This window comes from Staurois parvus, unplaced genomic scaffold, assembly GCF_062004578.1.
Source record: "Staurois parvus isolate SC_StPar_1 unplaced genomic scaffold, SC_StPar_1.0 ptg001363l, whole genome shotgun sequence".
Lineage (NCBI taxonomy): Eukaryota > Metazoa > Chordata > Amphibia > Anura > Ranidae > Staurois > Staurois parvus.
In genome coordinates, this window is record NW_028319159.1 from 300,093 (window position 1) to 321,238 (window position 21,146).

Sequence of the window (21,146 nt, forward strand, 5' to 3'; positions counted from 1 at the left end):
GATGACCGGCAGTCTTGGACTTGTGGTAGCTGCGCAGCAGGCAGGTGCGCAATCCCTCTAGTACGAAACATCTACCCTCCGGTCTCTCAGGAGGAGCATCAATTTGAGCCGCCAAAATCTGTTCCCCAAGGGGAGAAGTCAGGCTGGTCCGAATGGCAGCCAGGATCTCATCCGGAGGTATGACCAAGGTCGGCTCAGAGTCCTCCCTGGACAGCTCAGAGTATTGCCGTGACAATGCATCAGCCCTGACATTCTTGGAGCCAGGCAAATAGGAGACCACATAGTTAAAACGCGACAAGAACAAGGCCCATCTGGCCTGACGGGGCGTCAATCTCTTAGCCTCCGAGAGATACGTCAAGTTCTTGTAGTCAGTGAGAATAAGGACCGGAACCGCCAAACCCTCGAGCAGGTGCCTCCATTCCTTGAGAGCCTGAATAATGGCCAACAACTCCCTGTCTCCAATCTGGTAGTTGCATTCTGCAGAGGAAAGCTTCCTGGAGTAGAACCCACAGGGAAGTAGGGGTCCGTCGGGCGACCGACGCTGAGACAGGAGGGTGCCTACTCCCACCTCAAATGCATCAACCTCGAGGACAAGGGGCAGCCCAGGATTCGGATGAGACAGGATCGGAGCAAAAGTGAAGGCGGATTTCAAAGCCTCGAAAGCTAAGATGGCCTCGGGTGACCATTCGTGAGGGTTACTGCCCTTCTTGGTCAGATCTGAAAGAGGCTTGGCCAGCGTGGAGAAGTTCCTGATAAACATTCGATAATAGTTGACGAAACCCAAAAAGCGCTGAATGGGCCGAAGACCCTTGGGGCAAGGCCACTGCAGAACCGCTGAAACCTTCTGAGGATCCATGGAAAATCCCACCGCGGAAATGATGTAGCCCAAAAAGGCAACCTGAGATTGATGGAATTCACACTTCTGAGCTTACAGAAAAGCTTGTTCTCACGTAACCGTTGCAGCACCTGCTTGACGTCCTGGATATGCGACTCCATGGAGACAGAGTAAATCAGGATGTCATCCAAGTAAACCACCACGCACTGCTGCAACAAGTCACGAAAGACATCATTGATGAACTCCTGAAAGACCGCGGGCGCGTTACACAACCCGAATGGCATCACCAGGGATTCATAGTGGCTGGTTCTAGTGTTAAACGCGGTCTTCCACTCGTCCCCCTCCTTGATCCGTACGAGGTTGTACGCCGCCCTGAGGTCGAGTTTAGTAAAGACCGTTGCTCCCTTGAACTCCGCTTTAACACCAGAAAGTGATACTTGGCTCTGTATTCTCCTAAAGGAGCGGTACTGGGAGGTGGATAGGGGGGCAGAGAAAAAAAAGGAAGACAGCAAGGAAGGGGGGCAGAGACAATAATGGAAGACATCAAGGAAGAGGGGCAGAGACAATAATGGAAGACAGCAAGAAAGGGGGGCAGAGACAATAATGGAAGACAGCAAGGAAGGGGGGCAGAGACAATAATGGAAGACAGCAAGGAAGGGGGGCAGAGACAATAATGGAAGACAGCAATGAAGGGGGGCAGAGACAATAATGGAAGACATCAAGGAAGGGGGGCAGAGAAAATAATGGAAGACAGCAAGGAAGGGGGGCAGAGACAACAATGGAAGACAGCATGGAAGGGGGGCAGAGACAATAATTGAAGACAGCAAGGAAGGGGGCAGAGAAATTAATGGAAGACAGCAAGGAAGGGGGGCAGAGACAATAATGGAAGACAGCAAGGAAGGGGGGCAGAGACAATAATGGAAGACAGCAAGGAAGGGGGGCAGAGACAATAATGGAAGACAGCAATGAAGGGGGGCAGAGACAATAATGGAAGACAGCAAGAAAGGGGGGCAGAGAAAATAATGGAAGACAGCAAGGAAGGGGGGCAGAGACAACAATGGAAGACAGCATGGAAGGGGGGCAGAGACAATAATTGAAGACAGCAAGGAAGGGGGCAGAGAAATTAATGGAAGACAGCATGGAAGGGGGGCAGAGACAATAATGGAAGACAGAAAGGAAGGGGGGCAGAGACAACAATGGAAGACAGTAAGGAAGGGAGACAGAGACAATAATGGAAGACAACAAGGAAGGGGAGCAGAGACAATAATGGAAGACATCAAGGAAGGGGGGCAGAGACAATAATGGAAGACAGCAAGGAAGGGGGGCAGAGACAATAATGGAAGACAGCAAGGAAGGGGGGCAGAGACAACAATGGAAGACAGCAAGGAAGGGGGGCAGAGACAATAATGGAAGAAAGCAAGGAAGGGGGCAGAGACAATAATGGAAGACAGCAAGGAAGGGGGGCAGAGACAATAATGGAAGACAGCAAGGAAGGGGGGCAGAGACAACAATGGAAGACAGTAAGGAAGGGAGACAGAGACAATAATGGAAGACAGCAAGGAAGGGGGGCAGAGACAACAATGGAAGACAGTAAGGAAGGGAGACAGAGACAATAATGGAAGACAGCAAGGAAGGGGGGCAGAGACAATAATAGAAAACAGCAAGGAAGGGAGGCAGAGACAATAATGGAAGACAGCAAGGAAGGGGGGCAGAGATGATAATGGAAGACAGCAAGGAAGGGGGGCAGAGATGATAATGGAAGACAGCAAGGAAGGGAAGCAGAGACAATAATGGAAGACAGCAAGGAAGGGGGCAGAGAGAATAATGGAAGACAGCAAGGAAGGGGGGCAGAGACAATAATAGAAGACAGCAAGGAAGGGGGACCAAGACAATAATGGAAGACAGTAAGGAAGGGGGGCAGAGACAATAATGGAAGACAGCAAGGAAGGGGGGCAGAGACAATAATGGAAGACAGCAAGAAAGGGGGGCAGAGACAATAATGGAAGACAGTAAGGAAGGAAGGGGGGCAGAGACAATAATGGAAGACAGCAAGAAAGGGGGGCAGAGACAATAATGGAAGACAGCAAGGAAGGGGGAAGAGACAATAATTGAAGACAGCAAGGAAGGGGGGCAGAGAAAATAATGGAAGACAGCAAGAAAGGGGGGCAGAGACAATAATGGAAGACAGTAAGGAAGGGGGGCAGAGACAATAATAGAAGACAGCAAGGAAGGGGGGCCAAGACAATAATGGAAGACAGTAAGGAAGGGGGGCAGAGACAATAATGGAAGACAGCAAGGAAGGGGGGCAGAGACAATAATGGAAGACAGCAAGAAAGGGGGGCAGAGACAATAATGGAAGACAGTAAGGAAGGGGGGCAGAGACAATAATGGAAGACAACAAGAAAGGGGGGCAGAGACAATAATGGAAGACAGCAAGAAAGGGGGGCAGAGACAATAATGGAAGACAGTAAGGAAGGAAGGGGGGCAGAGACAATAATGGAAGACAGCAAGAAAGGGGGGCAGAGACAATAATGGTAGACAGCAAGGAAGGGGGCACAGACAATAATGGAAGACAGCAAGGAAGGGGGGCAGAGAAAATAATGGAAGACAGCAAGAAAGGGGGGCAGAGACAATAATGGAAGACAGTAAGGAAGGGGGGCAGAGACAATAATAGAAGACAGCAAGGAAGGGGGGCAGAGACAATAATGGAAGACAACAAGGAAGGGGGGCAGAGACAATAATAGAAGACAGCAAGAAAGGGGGGGCAGAGACAATAATAGAAGATAGTAAGGAAGGGGGGGCAGAGACAATAATGGAAGACAGCAAGAAAGGGGGGCAGAGACAATAATGGAAGACAGCAAAGAAGGGGGGCAGAGACAATAATGGAAGATAGCAATGAAGGGGGGCAGAGACAATAATAGAAGACTGCAAGGAAGGGGGGCAGAGACAATAATGGAAGACAACAAGGAAGGGGGGCAGAGACAATAATGGAAGAAAGCAAGGAAGGGGGGCCGAGACAATAATGGAAGACAACAAGGAAGGGGGGCAGAGACAATAATGGAAGACATCAAGGAAGGGGGGCAAAGACAATAATGGAAGACAGCAAGGAAGGGGGCAGAGACAATAATGGAAGACAGCAAGGAAGGGGGGCAGAGAAAATAATAGAAGACAGCAAGGAAGGGGGGCCAAGACAATAATGGAAGACAGCAAGGAAGGGGGGGCGGAGACAATAATGGAAGACAGCAAGGAAGGGGGGCAGAGACAATAATGGAAGACAGCAAGAAAGGGGGGCAGAGACAATAATGGAAGACAGTAAGGAAGGAAGGGAGGCAGAGACAATAATGGAAGACAGCAAGAAAGGGGGGCAGAGACAATAATGGAAGACAGTAAGGAAGGGGGGCAGAGACAATAATGGAAGACAACAAGAAAGGGGGGCAGAGACAATAATGGAAGACAGCAAGAAAGGGGGGCAGAGACAATAATGGAAGACAGCAAGAAAGGGGGGCAGAGACAATAATGGAAGACAGTAAGGAAGGAAGGGGGGCAGAGACAATAATGGAAGACAGCAAGAAAGGGGGGCAGAGACAATAATGGAAGACAGCAAGGAAGGGGGGCAGAGACAATAATGGAAGACAGCAAGGAAGGGGGGCAGAGAAAATAATGGAAGACAGCAAGAAAGGGGGGCAGAGACAATAATGGAAGACAGTAAGGAAGGGGGGCAGAGACAATAATAGAAGACAGCAAGGAAGGGGGGCAGAGACAATAATGGAAGACAACAAGGAAGGGGGGCAGAGACAATAATGGAAGACAGCAAGAAAGGGGGGCAGAGACAATAATAGAAGACAGTAAGGAAGGGGGGCAGAGACAATAATGGAAGACAGCAAGAAAGGGGGGCAGAGACAATAATGGAAGACAGCAAGGAAGGGGGGCAGAGACAATAATGGAAGACAGCAATGAAGGGGGCAGAGACAATAATAGAAGACTGCAAGGAAGGGGGGCAGAGACAATAATGGAAGACAAAAAGGAAGGGGGGTAGAGACAATAATGGAAGACAACAAGGAAGGGGGGCAGAGACAATAATAGAAGACAGTAAGGAAGGGGGGCAGAGACAATAATGGAAGACAGCAAGAAAGGGGGGCAGAGACAATAATGGAAGACAGCAAGGAAGGGGGGCAGAGACAATAATGGAAGACAGCAATGAAGGGGGCAGAGACAATAATAGAAGACTGCAAGGAAGGGGGGCAGAGACAATAATGGAAGACAAAAAGGAAGGGGGGTAGAGACAATAATGGAAGACAACAAGGAAGGGGGGCCGAGACAATAATGGAAGACAAAAAGGAAGGGGGGCAGAGACAATAATGGAAGACAGCAAAGAAGGGGGGCAGAGACAATAATGGAAGACATCAAGGAAGGGGGGCAGAGACAATAATGGAAGACAGCAAGGAAGGGGGGCAGAGACAATAATGGAAGACAGCAAGGAAGGGGGGCAGAGACAACAATGGAAGACAGCAAGGAAGGGGGGCAGAGACAATAATGGAAGACAGCAAGGAAGGGGGCAGAGACAATAATGGAAGACAGCAAGGAAGGGGGGCAGAGACAATAATGGAAGACAGCAAGGAAGGGGGGCAGAGACAACAATGGAAGACAGTAAGGAAGGAAGGGGGGCAGAGACAATAATGGAAGACAGCAAGAAAGGGGGGCAGAGACAATAATGGTAGACAGCAAGGAAGGGGGCACAGACAATAATGGAAGACAGCAAGGAAGGGGGGCAGAGAAAATAATGGAAGACAGCAAGAAAGGGGGGCAGAGACAATAATGGAAGACAGTAAGGAAGGGGGGCAGAGACAATAATAGAAGAGAGCAAGGAAGGGGGGCAGAGACAATAATGGAAGACAACAAGGAAGGGGGGCAGAGACAATAATAGAAGACAGCAAGAAAGGGGGGGCAGAGACAATAATAGAAGATAGTAAGGAAGGGGGGCAGAGACAATAATGGAAGACAGCAAGAAAGGGGGGCAGAGACAATAATGGAAGACAGCAAAGAAGGGGGGCAGAGACAATAATGGAAGATAGCAATGAAGGGGGGCAGAGACAATAATAGAAGACTGCAAGGAAGGGGGGCAGAGACAATAATGGAAGACAACAAGGAAGGGGGGCAGAGACAATAATGGAAGAAAGCAAGGAAGGGGGGCCGAGACAATAATGGAAGACAACAAGGAAGGGGGGCAGAGACAATAATGGAAGACATCAAGGAAGGGGGGCAAAGACAATAATGGAAGACAGCAAGGAAGGGGGCAGAGACAATAATGGAAGACAGCAAGGAAGGGGGGCCAAGACAATAATGGAAGACAGCAAGGAAGGGGGGCGGAGACAATAATGGAAGACAGCAAGGAAGGGGGGCAGAGACAATAATGGAAGACAGCAAGAAAGGGGGGCAGAGACAATAATGGAAGACAGTAAGGAAGGAAGGGAGGCAGAGACAATAATGGAAGACAGCAAGAAAGGGGGGCAGAGACAATAATGGAAGACAGTAAGGAAGGGGGGCAGAGACAATAATGGAAGACAACAAGAAAGGGGGGCAGAGACAATAATGGAAGACAGCAAGAAAGGGGGGCAGAGACAATAATGGAAGACAGCAAGAAAGGGGGGCAGAGACAATAATGGAAGACAGTAAGGAAGGAAGGGGGGCAGAGACAATAATGGAAGACAGCAAGAAAGGGGGGCAGAGACAATAATGGAAGACAGCAAGGAAGGGGGCAGAGACAATAATGGAAGACAGCAAGGAAGGGGGGCAGAGAAAATAATGGAAGACAGCAAGAAAGGGGGGCAGAGACAATAATGGAAGACAGTAAGGAAGGGGGGCAGAGACAATAATAGAAGACAGCAAGGAAGGGGGGCAGAGACAATAATGGAAGACAACAAGGAAGGGGGGCAGAGACAATAATGGAAGACAGCAAGAAAGGGGGGCTGAGACAATAATAGAAGACAGTAAGGAAGGGGGGCAGAGACAATAATGGAAGACAGCAAGAAAGGGGGGCAGAGACAATAATGGAAGACAGCAAGGAAGGGGGGCAGAGACAATAATGGAAGACAGCAATGAAGGGGGCAGAGACAATAATAGAAGACTGCAAGGAAGGGGGGCAGAGACAATAATGGAAGACAAAAAGGAAGGGGGGTAGAGACAATAATGGAAGACAACAAGGAAGGGGGGCCGAGACAATAATGGAAGACAAAAAGGAAGGGGGGCAGAGACAATAATGGAAGACAGCAAAGAAGGGGGGCAGAGACAATAATGGAAGACATCAAGGAAGGGGGGCAGAGACAATAATGGAAGACAGCAAGGAAGGGGGGCAGAGACAATAATGGAAGACAGCAAGGAAGGGGGGCAGAGACAACAATGGAAGACAGCAAGGAAGGGGGGCAGAGACAATAATGGAAGACAGCAAGGAAGGGGGCAGAGACAATAATGGAAGACAGCAAGGAAGGGGGGCAGAGACAATAATGGAAGACAGCAAGGAAGGGGGGCAGAGACAACAATGGAAGACAGTAAGGAAGGGAGACAGAGACAATAATGGAAGACAGCAAGGAAGGGGGGCAGAGACAACAATGGAAGACAGTAAGGAAGGGAGACAGAGACAATAATGGAAGACAACAAGGAAGGGAGACAGAGACAATAATGGAAGACAGCAAGAAAGGGGGGCAGAGACAATAATGGAAGACAGCAAGGAAGGGGGGCAGAGACAATAATGGAAGACAGCAATGAAGGGGGGCAGAGACAATAATAGAAGACTGCAAGGAAGGGGGGCAGAGACAATACTGGAAGACAACAAGGAAGGGGGGTAGAGACAATAATGGAAGACAACAAGGAAGGGGGGCAGAGACAATAATGGAATACAGCAAGGAACGGGGGCAGAGACAATAATGGAAGACATCAAGGAAGGGGGGCAGAGACAATAATGGAAGACAGCAAGGAAGGGGGGCCGAGACAATAATGGAAGACAACAAGAAAGGGGGGCAGAGACAATAATGGAAGACAGCAAGAAAGGGGGGCAGAGACAATAATGGAAGACAGTAAGGAAGGAAGGGGGGCAGAGACAATAATGGAAGACAGCAAGAAAGAGGGGCAGAGACAATAATGGAAGACAGCAAGGAAGGGGGCAGAGACAATAATGGAAGACAGCAAGGAAGGGGGGCAGAGAAAATAATGGAAGACAGCAAGAAAGGGGGGCAGAGACAATAATGGAAGACAGTAAGGAAGGGGGGCAGAGACAATAATAGAAGACAGCAAGGAAGGGGGGCAGAGACAATAATGGAAGACAACAAGGAAGGGGGACAGAGACAATAATGGAAGACAGCAAGAAACGGGGGCAGAGACAATAATAGAAGACAGTAAGGAAGGGGGGCAGAGACAATAATGGAAGACAGCAAGAAAGGGGGGCAGAGACAATAATGGAAGACAGCAAGGAAGGGGGGCAGAGACAATAATGGAAGACAGCAATGAAGGGGGCAGAGACAATAATAGAAGACTGCAAGGAAGGGGGGCAGAGACAATAATGGAAGACAAAAAGGAAGGGGGGTAGAGACAATAATGGAAGACAACAAGGAAGGGGGGCCGAGACAATAATGGAAGACAAAAAGGAAGGGGGGCAGAGACAATAATGGAAGACAGCAAAGAAGGGGGGCAGAGACAATAATGGAAGACATCAAGGAAGGGGGGCAGAGACAATAATGGAAGACAGCAAGGAAGGGGGGCAGAGACAATAATGGAAGACAGCAAGGAAGGGGGGCAGAGACAACAATGGAAGACAGCAAGGAAGGGGGGCAGAGACAATAATGGAAGACAGCAAGGAAGGGGGCAGAGACAATAATGGAAGACAGCAAGGAAGGGGGGCAGAGACAATAATGGAAGACAGCAAGGAAGGGGGGCAGAGACAACAATGGAAGACAGTAAGGAAGGGAGACAGAGACAATAATGGAAGACAGCAAGGAAGGGGGGCAGAGACAACAATGGAAGACAGTAAGGAAGGGAGACAGAGACAATAATGGAAGACAACAAGGAAGGGAGACAGAGACAATAATGGAAGACAGCAAGAAAGGGGGGCAGAGACAATAATGGAAGACAGCAAGGAAGGGGGGCAGAGACAATAATGGAAGACAGCAATGAAGGGGGGCAGAGACAATAATAGAAGACTGCAAGGAAGGGGGGCAGAGACAATAATGGAAGACAACAAGGAAGGGGGGTAGAGACAATAATGGAAGACAACAAGGAAGGGGGGCAGAGACAATAATGGAATACAGCAAGGAACGGGGGCAGAGACAATAATGGAAGACATCAAGGAAGGGGGGCAGAGACAATAATGGAAGACAGCAAGGAAGGGGGGCCGAGACAATAATGGAAGACAACAAGAAAGGGGGGCAGAGACAATAATGGAAGACAGCAAGAAAGGGGGGCAGAGACAATAATGGAAGACAGTAAGGAAGGAAGGGGGGCAGAGACAATAATGGAAGACAGCAAGAAAGAGGGGCAGAGACAATAATGGAAGACAGCAAGGAAGGGGGCAGAGACAATAATGGAAGACAGCAAGGAAGGGGGGCAGAGAAAATAATGGAAGACAGCAAGAAAGGGGGGCAGAGACAATAATGGAAGACAGTAAGGAAGGGGGGCAGAGACAATAATAGAAGACAGCAAGGAAGGGGGGCAGAGACAATAATGGAAGACAACAAGGAAGGGGGACAGAGACAATAATGGAAGACAGCAAGAAACGGGGGCAGAGACAATAATAGAAGACAGTAAGGAAGGGGGGCAGAGACAATAATGGAAGACAGCAAGAATGGGGGGCAGAGACAATAATGGAAGACAGCAAGGAAGGGGGGCAGAGACAATAATGGAAGACAGCAATGAAGGGGGGCAGAGACAATAATAGAAGACTGCAAGGAAGGGGGGCAGAGACAATAATGGAAGACAACAAGGAAGGGGGTAGAGACAATAATGGAAGACAACAAGGAAGGGGGGCCGAGACAATAATGGAAGACAAAAAAGAAGGGGGGCAGAGACAATAATGGAAGACAGCAAGGAAGGGGGGCAGAGACAATAATGGAAGACATCAAGGAAGGGGGGCAGAGACAATAATGGAAGACAGCAAGGAAGGGGGGCAGAGACAATAATGGAAGACAGCAAGGAAGGGGGGCAGAGAAAATAATGGAAGACAGCAAGAAAGGGGGGCAGAGACAATAATGGAAGACAGTAAGGAAGGGGGGCAGAGACAATAATAGAAGACAGCAAGGAAGGGGGGCAGAGACAATAATGGAAGACAACAAGGAAGGGGGACAGAGACAATAATGGAAGACAGCAAGAAACGGGGGCAGAGACAATAATAGAAGACAGTAAGGAAGGGGGGCAGAGACAATAATGGAAGACAGCAAGAATGGGGGGCAGAGACAATAATGGAAGACAGCAAGGAAGGGGGGCAGAGACAATAATGGAAGACAGCAATGAAGGGGGGCAGAGACAATAATAGAAGACTGCAAGGAAGGGGGGCAGAGACAATAATGGAAGACAACAAGGAAGGGGGTAGAGACAATAATGGAAGACAGCAAGGAAGGGGGGCCGAGACAATAATGGAAGACAAAAAGGAAGGGGGGCAGAGACAATAATGGAAGACAGCAAGGAAGGGGGGCAGAGACAATAATGGAAGACATCAAGGAAGGGGGGCAGAGACAATAATGGAAGACAGCAAGGAAGGGGGGCAGAGACAATAATGGAAGACAGCAAGGAAGGGGGGCAGAGACAACAATGGAAGACAGCAAGGAAGGGGGGCAGAGACAATATTGGAAGACAGCAAGGAAGGGGGCAGAGACAATAATGGAAGACAGCAAGGAAGGGGGGCAGAGACAATAATGGAAGACAGCAAGGAAGGAGGGCAGAGACAACAATGGAAGACAGTAAGGAAGGGAGACAGAGACAATAATGGAAGACAGCAAGGAAGGGGGGCAGAGACAACAATGGAAGACAGTAAGGAAGGGAGACAGAGACAATAATGGAAGACAACAAGGAAGGGGGACAGAGACAATAATGGAAGACAGCAAGAAAGGGGGGCAGAGACAATAATAGAAGACAGTAAGGAAGGGGGGCAGAGACAATAATGGAAGACAGCAAGAAAGGGGGGCAGAGACAATAATGGAAGACAGTAAGGAAGGGGGGCAGAGACAATAATGGAAGACAGCAATGAAGGGGGGCAGAGACAATAATAGAAGACTGCAAGGAAGGGGGGCAGAGACAATAATGGAAGACAACAAGGAAGGGGGGTAGAGACAATAATGGAAGACAACAAGGAAGGGGGGCCGAGACAATAATGGAAGACAACAAGGAAGGGGGCAGAGACAATATTGGAAGACAGCAAGGAACGGGGGCAGAGACAATAATGGAAGACATCAAGGAAGGGGGGCAGAGACAACAATGGAAGACAGCAAGGAAGGGGGGCAGAGACAATAATGGAAGACAGCAAGGAAGGGGGCAGAGACAAAAATGGAAGACAGCAAGGAAGGGGGGCAGAGACAATAATGGAAGACAGCAAGGAAGGGAGACAGAGACAACAATGGAAGACAGTAAGGAAGGGAGACAGAGACAATAATGGAAGACAGCAAGGAAGGGGGGCAGAGACAACAATGGAAGACAGTAAGGAAGGGAGACAGAGACAATAATGGAAGACATCAAGGAAGGGGGGCAGAGACAATAATAGAAGACAGTAAGGAAGGGAGACAGAGACAATAATGGAAGACAGCAAGGAAGGGGGGCAGAGACAATAATAGAAGACAGCAAGGAAGGGGGCAGAGACAATAATGGAAGACAGCAAGGAAGGGGGGCAGAGACAATAATAGAAGACAGCAAGGAAGGGGGACCAAGACAATAATGGAAGACAGTAAGGAAGGGGGGCAGAGACAATAATGGAAGACAGCAAGGAAGGGGGGCAGAGACAATAATGGAAGACAGCAAGAAAGGGGGGCAGAGACAATAATGGAAGACAGTAAGGAAGGAAGGGGGGCAGAGACAATAATGGAAGACAGCAAGAAAGGGGGGCAGAGACAATAATGGAAGACAGTAAGGAAGGGGGGCAGAGACAATAATGGAAGACAACAAGAAAGGGGGGCAGAGACAATAATGGAAGACAGCAAGAAAGGGGGGCAGAGACAATAATGGAAGACAGTAAGGAAGGAAGGGGGGCAGGGACAATAATGGAAGACAGCAAGAAAGGGGGCAGAGACAATAATGGAAGACAGCAAGGAAGGGGGCAGAGACAATAATGGAAGACAGCAAGGAAGGGGGGCAGAGACAACAATAGAAGACAGCAAGAAAGGGGGGCAGAGACAATAATGGAAGACAGTAAGGAAGGGGGGCAGAGACAATAATAGAAGACAGTAAGGAAGGGGGGCAGAGACAATAATGGAAGACAGCAAGAAAGGGGGGCAGAGACAATAATGGAAGACAGCAAGGAAGGGGGGCAGAGACTATAATTGAAGACAGCAAGGAAGGGGGGCAAATACAATAATGGAAGACAGCAAGAATGGGGGGCAGAGACAATAATGGAAGACAGCACTGAAGGGGTCAAATACAATAATGGAAGACAGCAAGGAAGGGGGGCCAAGACAATAATGGAAGACAACAAGGAAGGGGGCAGAGACAAAAATGGAAGACAGCAAGGAAGGGGGGCAGAGACAACAATGGAAGACAGCAAGGAAGGGGGGCAGAGACAACAATGGAAGACAGCAAGGAAGGGGGGCAGAGACAATGGTCAGTGTGCAAAGGTAGGTCAGGGACAGGGACAAGGGGCGACTTGGGATAGGAGGAGTACCTGCACCTATTATCTGGGGCAAAAAAGCCCTGGCTAGCAGCTTAAAGAATAAAAATAGTTAAGGTGGATTGGAAGCAGGGGTGGACTGACCATTCGAGCACTCGGGCACTGCCCGAAGGCCCGGGGTCAGTAGGGGGCCCCATGCAATGCCCCTGGTACCTTTTAAAGGCTTTTTTGGGTGTGCTTTGAGTGTGGGCAAGGACACAGGGGCCCCAGGATCCCCTATTGCCCAGGGGCCCCATGAGTTGTCAGTCCACCCCTGATTGGAAGAGTATAGTTTTCCTTTAGGGCTTTAAGATTTTCTGGCAAAGTGTTCAGGATAACGGCTTCCTATTGTTTCCTATTAAACACCATACAGCCACTAATGGGGCGATTGTTTTTAATTAAGAAGCCATAAACAGTGAAATGATGCTCATCTAATGTTCATTAGAGCTCTGTAAATAAAGTTCGTACTTCCCAAGGCATGATTGTCATGACACAAAATCATTCCACCCAGTAATTGGGGATCTCTATCTGTATTCAAAGAATGTGATAAGATAAGGAATATTCAGGACCCCTTACTGAATAATTAGAATCTTTTATTTATTTCCAAGGACATAACTAACGTCTATTTTTTTCAAATGGGATTCTTTGAAAGACATGGGCTTGTGTTCTGTGTCTGCTGGAGGTGATTAACATCTGAGATGTGGATATAACGTCAGGTCTAGTCCAGAATACAATGTGGTGTCTCTAATGGTCTGCTGACTTTAGGCAAGGCATTTCAAAGTATTGTTACAGTAAATAATAGAAAACATTGTGTACATTGTATCGCTTTTATCATTTCAGACAGGCTTGTATCCTTCTACTTCAATTATTGTGTATTACTATAGGAATGCCTCCTGACCCTGAGCCAGCACTGATCAGCACTCAACCTGTCCTGGTCCCTGTCCAACCTTATTGGATGAAACAAAGGATGGAACCGCTCCGGATACGTGGCAGGCTTTTACATTGCTTATTAGAGAGAACTGGAACACCTTGCTAACAATTTGTTTCGCATGCAATAACTCTGGTGTCAGTGAAAGGAGTTGTTAACAAAGGATTATTATTAGTAGTAATATTATTATCACCAGTACTATTATTAGTACTGTTATTGCTATTTAATATAATTGTATTAAATATTATTATTAATATTATTATTATCACTGCAGGTACTATTATTATTACTGTTATTGTAATAATAATAAAAATTGGTATTATTAATATTGTTAGTATTGCTATTGTTATTATTATTATTATCACCATTAGTACTAATATTATTACTGTTATTGCTATTATAATAATTATTATTGTTATTATTAATATCATTCCTAATACTAATAATATTACTGTTATTATTATTATTATCATCACTAGTACAAATATTTTTACTGTTATTGCTATTATTATTATTAATATTTATTATTATTAATATTACTATCATCATTAGCACTATTATTATTACTTTTATTGTAGTAATAATAATATTTATTATTATTATCACCACTAGTACTAATATTTTTACTGTTATTGCTATTATTATTAATATTGTTATCATTAGCACTATTATTATTATTGTTATCACCACTAGTACTAATATTACTGTAATTGCTATTATAAAATTATTATTATTTTATTAGTATTAGTATTGTTATCATCACTAGTACAAATATTATTACTGTTATTACTATTATTATTATGAGCAGTAGTAGTAGTGTATTTATTATTATTATCACCACTAGTACTAATATTATTACAGTTATTGTTTTTATTATTATTATTATTATTAATAATAATAATATCATCCCTAATACTAATACTATTACTGTCATTGTTTTTATTGTTATTATTATTTGTGTAATTATTATCACTAGTACAATTTTTTTTACTGTTATTGCTATTATTATTATTATCATCATTAGCACTATTATTATTACTGTTATTGTAGTAATAATAATAATAACAATTATTATCATCACCACTAGTACTAATATTACTGTATTTGCTGTACTTTACTTTTTTTTTACTGTATTATAATATTATTATTTTATTCTTATTAATATTTTTATCATCACTAGTACAAATATTATTACTGGTATTGCTATAATTATTATGAGTAGTAGTAATGTATGTATGTATTATTATTATTATTATTATTATTAATAATAATAATAATAATAATAATAATAATAATATTTTATATTTTTATTTATATAGCATCATTGTGAAGTGCTTTACAATATAAAAAGAAACAATACAGTTACAATTCAAATCAAATAAAGACAAGACGGTTAATTTTCTTGCTGGCAAGCATTTTAAAACCGATGGGTAACTCCATTCAAAAAGATTTATAAGCACAGAAAAATAACATTAACCTTTGCTGCACTAAGGGGTGTATTCATAAAAAATTGGAACAGCAATTTGTCCAGTGCAAGCGTATGCACAATTATTTTAAGAGATTTGTAAGCAAATAAATAGGTAATTGATCTTGTGAAATTATTTGCTACAGCAAGGAAAGCATTTACAAAAAATTTGAAATAGCAATTCAGCCACCAAAAGTATAAATTGGCTCCTGTCTAAATTGTCCCTAGTATGTGTATGTATGAATGTAAGTTAGGGACCTTAGATTGTACCCCCCTTGAGGGTTAGGGACTGATGTGAATGTACAATATATATGTAAAGCGCGGCGTAAATTGATGGCGCTATATAAGTACCTGAAATAAATAAATAAAATAAATAAATGTACATTAGCTCTGTGCAAATGGGTGAAAAAAAGCCAAAAACAAATGTTATTCGTTTATTTCCTGTGTTGGTTGAATGTTTTTCATTGATTTGACCACAAGTTGGCATTATGTATCATAAGAATGGCCATCTAGTGGTCAAATGATAGATTTTCTGTTTTGTAAAAAATGAAAAACATTCATCCAGCACAGGAAATACCCAAATACCATTCTTTTTTTTTATTTGCTCCATTGGCAAAGAATGAATGTACATACACTTTTACTGGGCAAATTGATATGCAATTTAAAAAAATTTGGATAGCTAGATAGATAGATAGATAGATAGATAGATAGATAGATAATAGATAGATAATAGATAGATTATTGAGAGATAGATAGATAGATAGATAGATAGATAGATAGATAGATAGATAGATAGATAGATAGATAGATAGATAGATAGATAGATACATAGATAGATACATAGATACATAGATACTGATAGATAGAAATTTATAGATAGACAGATAGAAACGGATAGAGAGATAGATAGATAGATAGATAGATAGATAGATGTAGATAGGTAGATAGATAGATAGATAGATAGATAGATAGATAGATAGATAGATAGATAGATAGATAGATAGATAGATAGATAGATATTGATAGATAGATAGATATTGATAGATAGATATTGATAGATAGATAGATATTGATAGATAGATAGATAGATAGATAGATAGATAGATATTGATAGATAGATATTTTGATAGATAGATAGATAGATAGATAGATAGATAGATAGATAGATAGATATTGATAGATATTGATAGATAGGTAGATAGACATAGATACTGATAGATAGAAATTTATAGATAGACAGATAGAAACGGATAGAGAGATAGATAGATAGATAGATAGATAGATAGATAGATAGATAGATAGATAGATAGATAGATGTAGATAGGTAGATAGATAGATAGATAGATAGATAGATAGATATTGATAGATAGATAGATATTGATAGATAGATATTGATAGATAGATAGATATTGATAGATAGATAGATAGATAGATAGATAGATAGATATTGATAGATAGATATTTTGATAGATAGATAGATAGATAGATAGATAGATAGATAGATAGATAGATATTGATAGATATTGATAGATAGGTAGATAGACATAGATACTGATAGATAGAAATTTATAGATAGACAGATAGAAACGGATAGAGAGATAGATAGATAGATAGATAGATAGATAGATAGATAGATAGATAGATAGATAGATGTAGATAGGTAGATAGATAGATAGATAGATAGATAGATAGATAGATAGATAGATAGATATTGATAGATAGATAGATATTGATAGATAGATATTGATAGATAGATAGATATTGATAGATAGATAGATAGATAGATAGATAGATAGATAGATAGATAGATAGATATTGATAGATAGATATTTTGATAGATAGATAGATAGATAGATAGATAGATAGATAGATAGATAGATAGATATTGATAGATATTGATAGATAGGTAGATAGATATTGATAGATATTGATAGATAGATAGATAGATAGATAGATAGATAGATAGATATATATTGATAGATAGATATTGATAGATAGATATTGATAGATAGAGATAGATAGATAGATAGATAGATAGATAGATAGATAGATAGATAGATGTAGATAGATAGATAGATAGATAGATAGATAGATAGATGTAGATAGATAGATAGATGTAGATAGATAGATAGATGTAGATAGATAGATAGATAGATAGATAGATAGATAGATAGATGTAGATAGATAGATAGATAGATAGATATTGATAGATAGATAGAAATTGGGATATACATAATGTCAGGTATGTATGGATAGATAGATAGATAGATAGATAGATAGATAGATAGATAGATAGATAGATAGATACAGTATATATGTATAGATAGATTGTGCCAGATACATATATATGTTTCTGGCACGATCTATCTATACATACATACTGTATCTATCTATCTATACATACCTATCTATCTTTCTACATATGTATTTGACATGTGTCTCCCAATTTCTATCTATCTATCTATCTATCTATCTATCTATATATCTATATATATATATATATATATATATATCACTATCTATCAGATAGATAGAAATTGACAGATAGATAGACATTTATTATCTGGAATACTTTGAGTATTTGTAGGTAAGATATCTATGACTTGCAGTCCCACATCTCACATACGGTAACATTTTAATTAAATTCTACTTTTCTTTAATAACTTCCAATAAGAAGTGACATCTTCTGTCCCTCATGGTTTTTCCTTCCATCTGCCATTCTCAGGACCCCGAGCGGTGAAGGTGATAATCCTTTCATATATATGTGTGTGTGTGTTCATGGGTATATGCATACATTTAAATGAAAGCAATGAATCTCTCTTGTTTAGTTTCCAGTAGCCATCCTTACATGTTGTAAATGTGGAGTCTGCTTCCTAATCCTGCACAAATCATAACCCATTGTATCTGTAGCATACAGGCTGTATATGATATTCTGTATATCAGGGAACTCACCTTGTGTTGGGTCCGGTGAAGTTGCTGCGGGCTCGGTTCTCACGTCCTCATCCATCCTCTGTACTGAGGGATCCTGTGTGTTCAGCTGAGAGATGAGCTGGGATTAGTGGGAGGGGAGTCAGAGCATCTCGCCACTAACAGGCGCCCCATTGAAGATGAAGTACAGCTCCCAGCACCATAGGGGACCACAAGATGTCCTAATATAATATAAAACAGGAAATATTTTTACAAACTGCAACTGGATAGGAATAAAAATTTAAAGGGGAATGTTGCTCTCCTCTGCCTGCTCTCCCCTCCCTATAACACATTTGCAAAAAAAAAAAAAATGTAAACGTAAAAAGGCAAAAATGGCGCACCCAGGTCATGCATATGCACAGGAGCACTGCTGCTCACCCAGGGATCCATTGCAGCATTTCTGAAACCTGCCTCCTGCGATTTCCACGTTGCTCATCCCCAGAGGCAGCTCCTGCGATCTCCTGCATGTGTAGAAATGGCGCAGAAGTCTTGCCACTTTACTGGCGGGACTTGCAGCGTACCTGCACATGTGCAAGGGGTCCGGCGTATGCGCAGACATGCCACTGGGATCTGTCAAGTCTCATAGACCGGGCAAAGATCCCTCTGGCATGTCTACATATGTTGTGAATTCAAAATGGTGTCACCAGAGAGGAGCAGTGTAGGGAGAACCAGGGGCGGACTGACCATTCGAGCACTCGGGCACTGCCCGAGGGCTCGGGGTCAGTAGGGGGCCCCATGAAATGCCCCTGGTACCTTTTTTATAGGCTTTTTTGGGTATGCTATGAGTGTGGGCATGTGGGGGGGGGGCATGAGTTGTCAGTCCACCCCTGGGGAGAACTTTCCCTACAAGCAAGACAACACTGGACTCCATGGACTAGCAAGTATGTTTTTTATCAATTTTATACAATGACAATTTTTAGGATTTATGAAAATGACTATGGATCGTCAGGGTGGAGTTCCCCTTTAAGAAAAATTTGCAAGGCTGCTAACGCGGCGGCTGGAACACCTGGTTTTTGTGCTTTTTTTTTCTTTTATAATTTGCACAAAAAGATTTGAACCATTCGGCTGCAAAATCGGACAAGTATATTTGGGCAATGACAATTTAATCCCACTGTGTGAATTTGGCGGCAGTAATTGGCTGCCTGCGTTCTCTTAAACAGCCAAGTTAGTAATTGAGATTGGGTGAATCGGAACATATTGCTGCAGCAGTAAGTGGTGTAAATCCTAAAAAAAATATTGCAGGAATTACGATCAATTTGTTCTTCAGATAACAAATTCTTTGATCTATAGTCACACACACAATATACTGTATATACCATATATAACAATCATATTATTATTATTATACAGGATTTATATATTATTATTATTATATAGGATTTATATATTATTATTATTATTATACAGGATTTATATATTATTATTATTATATAGGATTTATATATTATTATTATTATTATACAGGATTTATATATTATTATTATTATACAGGATTTATATATTATTATTATACAGGATTTATACATTATTATTATTATACAGGATTTTTATATTATTATTATTATATAGGATTTATATATTATTATTATTATACAGGATTTATATATTATTATTATTATTATTATATAGGATTTATATATTATTATTATTATCATACAGGATTTATATGTTATTATTATTATTATTATACAGGATTTATATATTATTATTATTATTATATAGGATTTATATATTATTATTATTATATAGGATTTATATATTATTATTATTATACAGGATTTATACAACATTATTATTATTATACATGATTTATATATTATTATTTTTATTATACAGGATTTATACATTATTATTATTATTATACATGATTTATATATTATTATTATTATTATTATACAGGATTTATACATTATTATTATTATACAGGATTTATATATTATTATTATTATACAGGATTTATATATTATTATTATTATTATACAGGATTTATACATTATTATTATTATACAGGATTTATATATTATTATTATTATACATGATTTATATATTATTATTATTATTATACAGGATTTATACATTATTATTATTATACAGGATTTATATATTATTATTATACAGGATTTATACATTATTATTATTATTATACAGGATTTATATATTATTATTATTATTATTATTATTATTATATAGGATTTATATATTATTATTATTATTATACAGGATTTATATATTATTATTATACAGGATGTATATATTATTATTATTATTATACAGGATTTATATATTATTATTATTATTATATAGGATTTATATATTATTATTATTATCATACAGGATTTATATGTTATTATTATTATTATTATACAGGATTTATATATTATTATTATTATTATATAGGATTTATATATTATTATTATTATACAGGATTTATATATTATTATTATTATACAGGATTTATATATTATTATACAGGATTTATATATTATTATTATTATACAGGATTTATGGCGCCAACAGTTTGCTCAGCGCTTTACAATATAACGGGAGACAATACAGCAACAATACAGTTCAATACAAGAGGGATAGGAGGGCCCTGATCCTGGGAGCTTACAATCTAGGAGATATACCCATCCCCCATACACACTCTCTCTACATATATTCACATACACAGGGGTTGGACATAATTATGGAAACAAGTATCAAAATCGTTATCTAATATGGTGTTGGGCTGCCTCTGGCATCCAAGGCGGCCTGAATTCTCCTGGGAACTAACAAATAGAAGTCTTGGATGGTGATAATGGAATCTGATACCACTCTTCATGAAAAAATCTTTCCAGTTCTCACAGAGATGCCGGAGGCAGAAAATGCCTAGAATTGGGAGTCTAATGCAATGCTGATCCTAGTACAAATCCTCTACTCCCCCAAATCCCCCCAACCCCGGCACAAATCTTCTAACGTTCCAAATGCTCCCCTCTCAGCACATTGTCCCTCTTAGAACAACCCCCCTCCCCCCCAAAAAAGTAACTCTCTTAGGCTGGCCATACACTATACAATTTTCTTACAGTTTTCTGCCCAATTTCCTTTAGATTTACCTTCCATTATGTAGTGCAAGGTTCTA

The 21,146-nt window shown here is 41.5% G+C and overlaps 1 protein-coding gene across 1 annotated transcript in view; it reads right to left on the bottom strand.

Annotated features, from left to right (window-relative positions):
• The window catches only part of LOC149436390 (gonadotropin-releasing hormone II receptor-like), a 97,210-nt gene extending 79,088 nt beyond the window's left edge, over nt 1–18,122 (bottom strand). The window contains exon 1 of the mRNA XM_089661666.1: nt 18,014–18,122. The gene's annotated coding sequence lies outside the window, so the exon portion shown is untranslated. The remainder of the gene's footprint in view (nt 1–18,013) is intronic.
• Nucleotides 18,123–21,146: the final 3,024 nt, after the last annotated feature.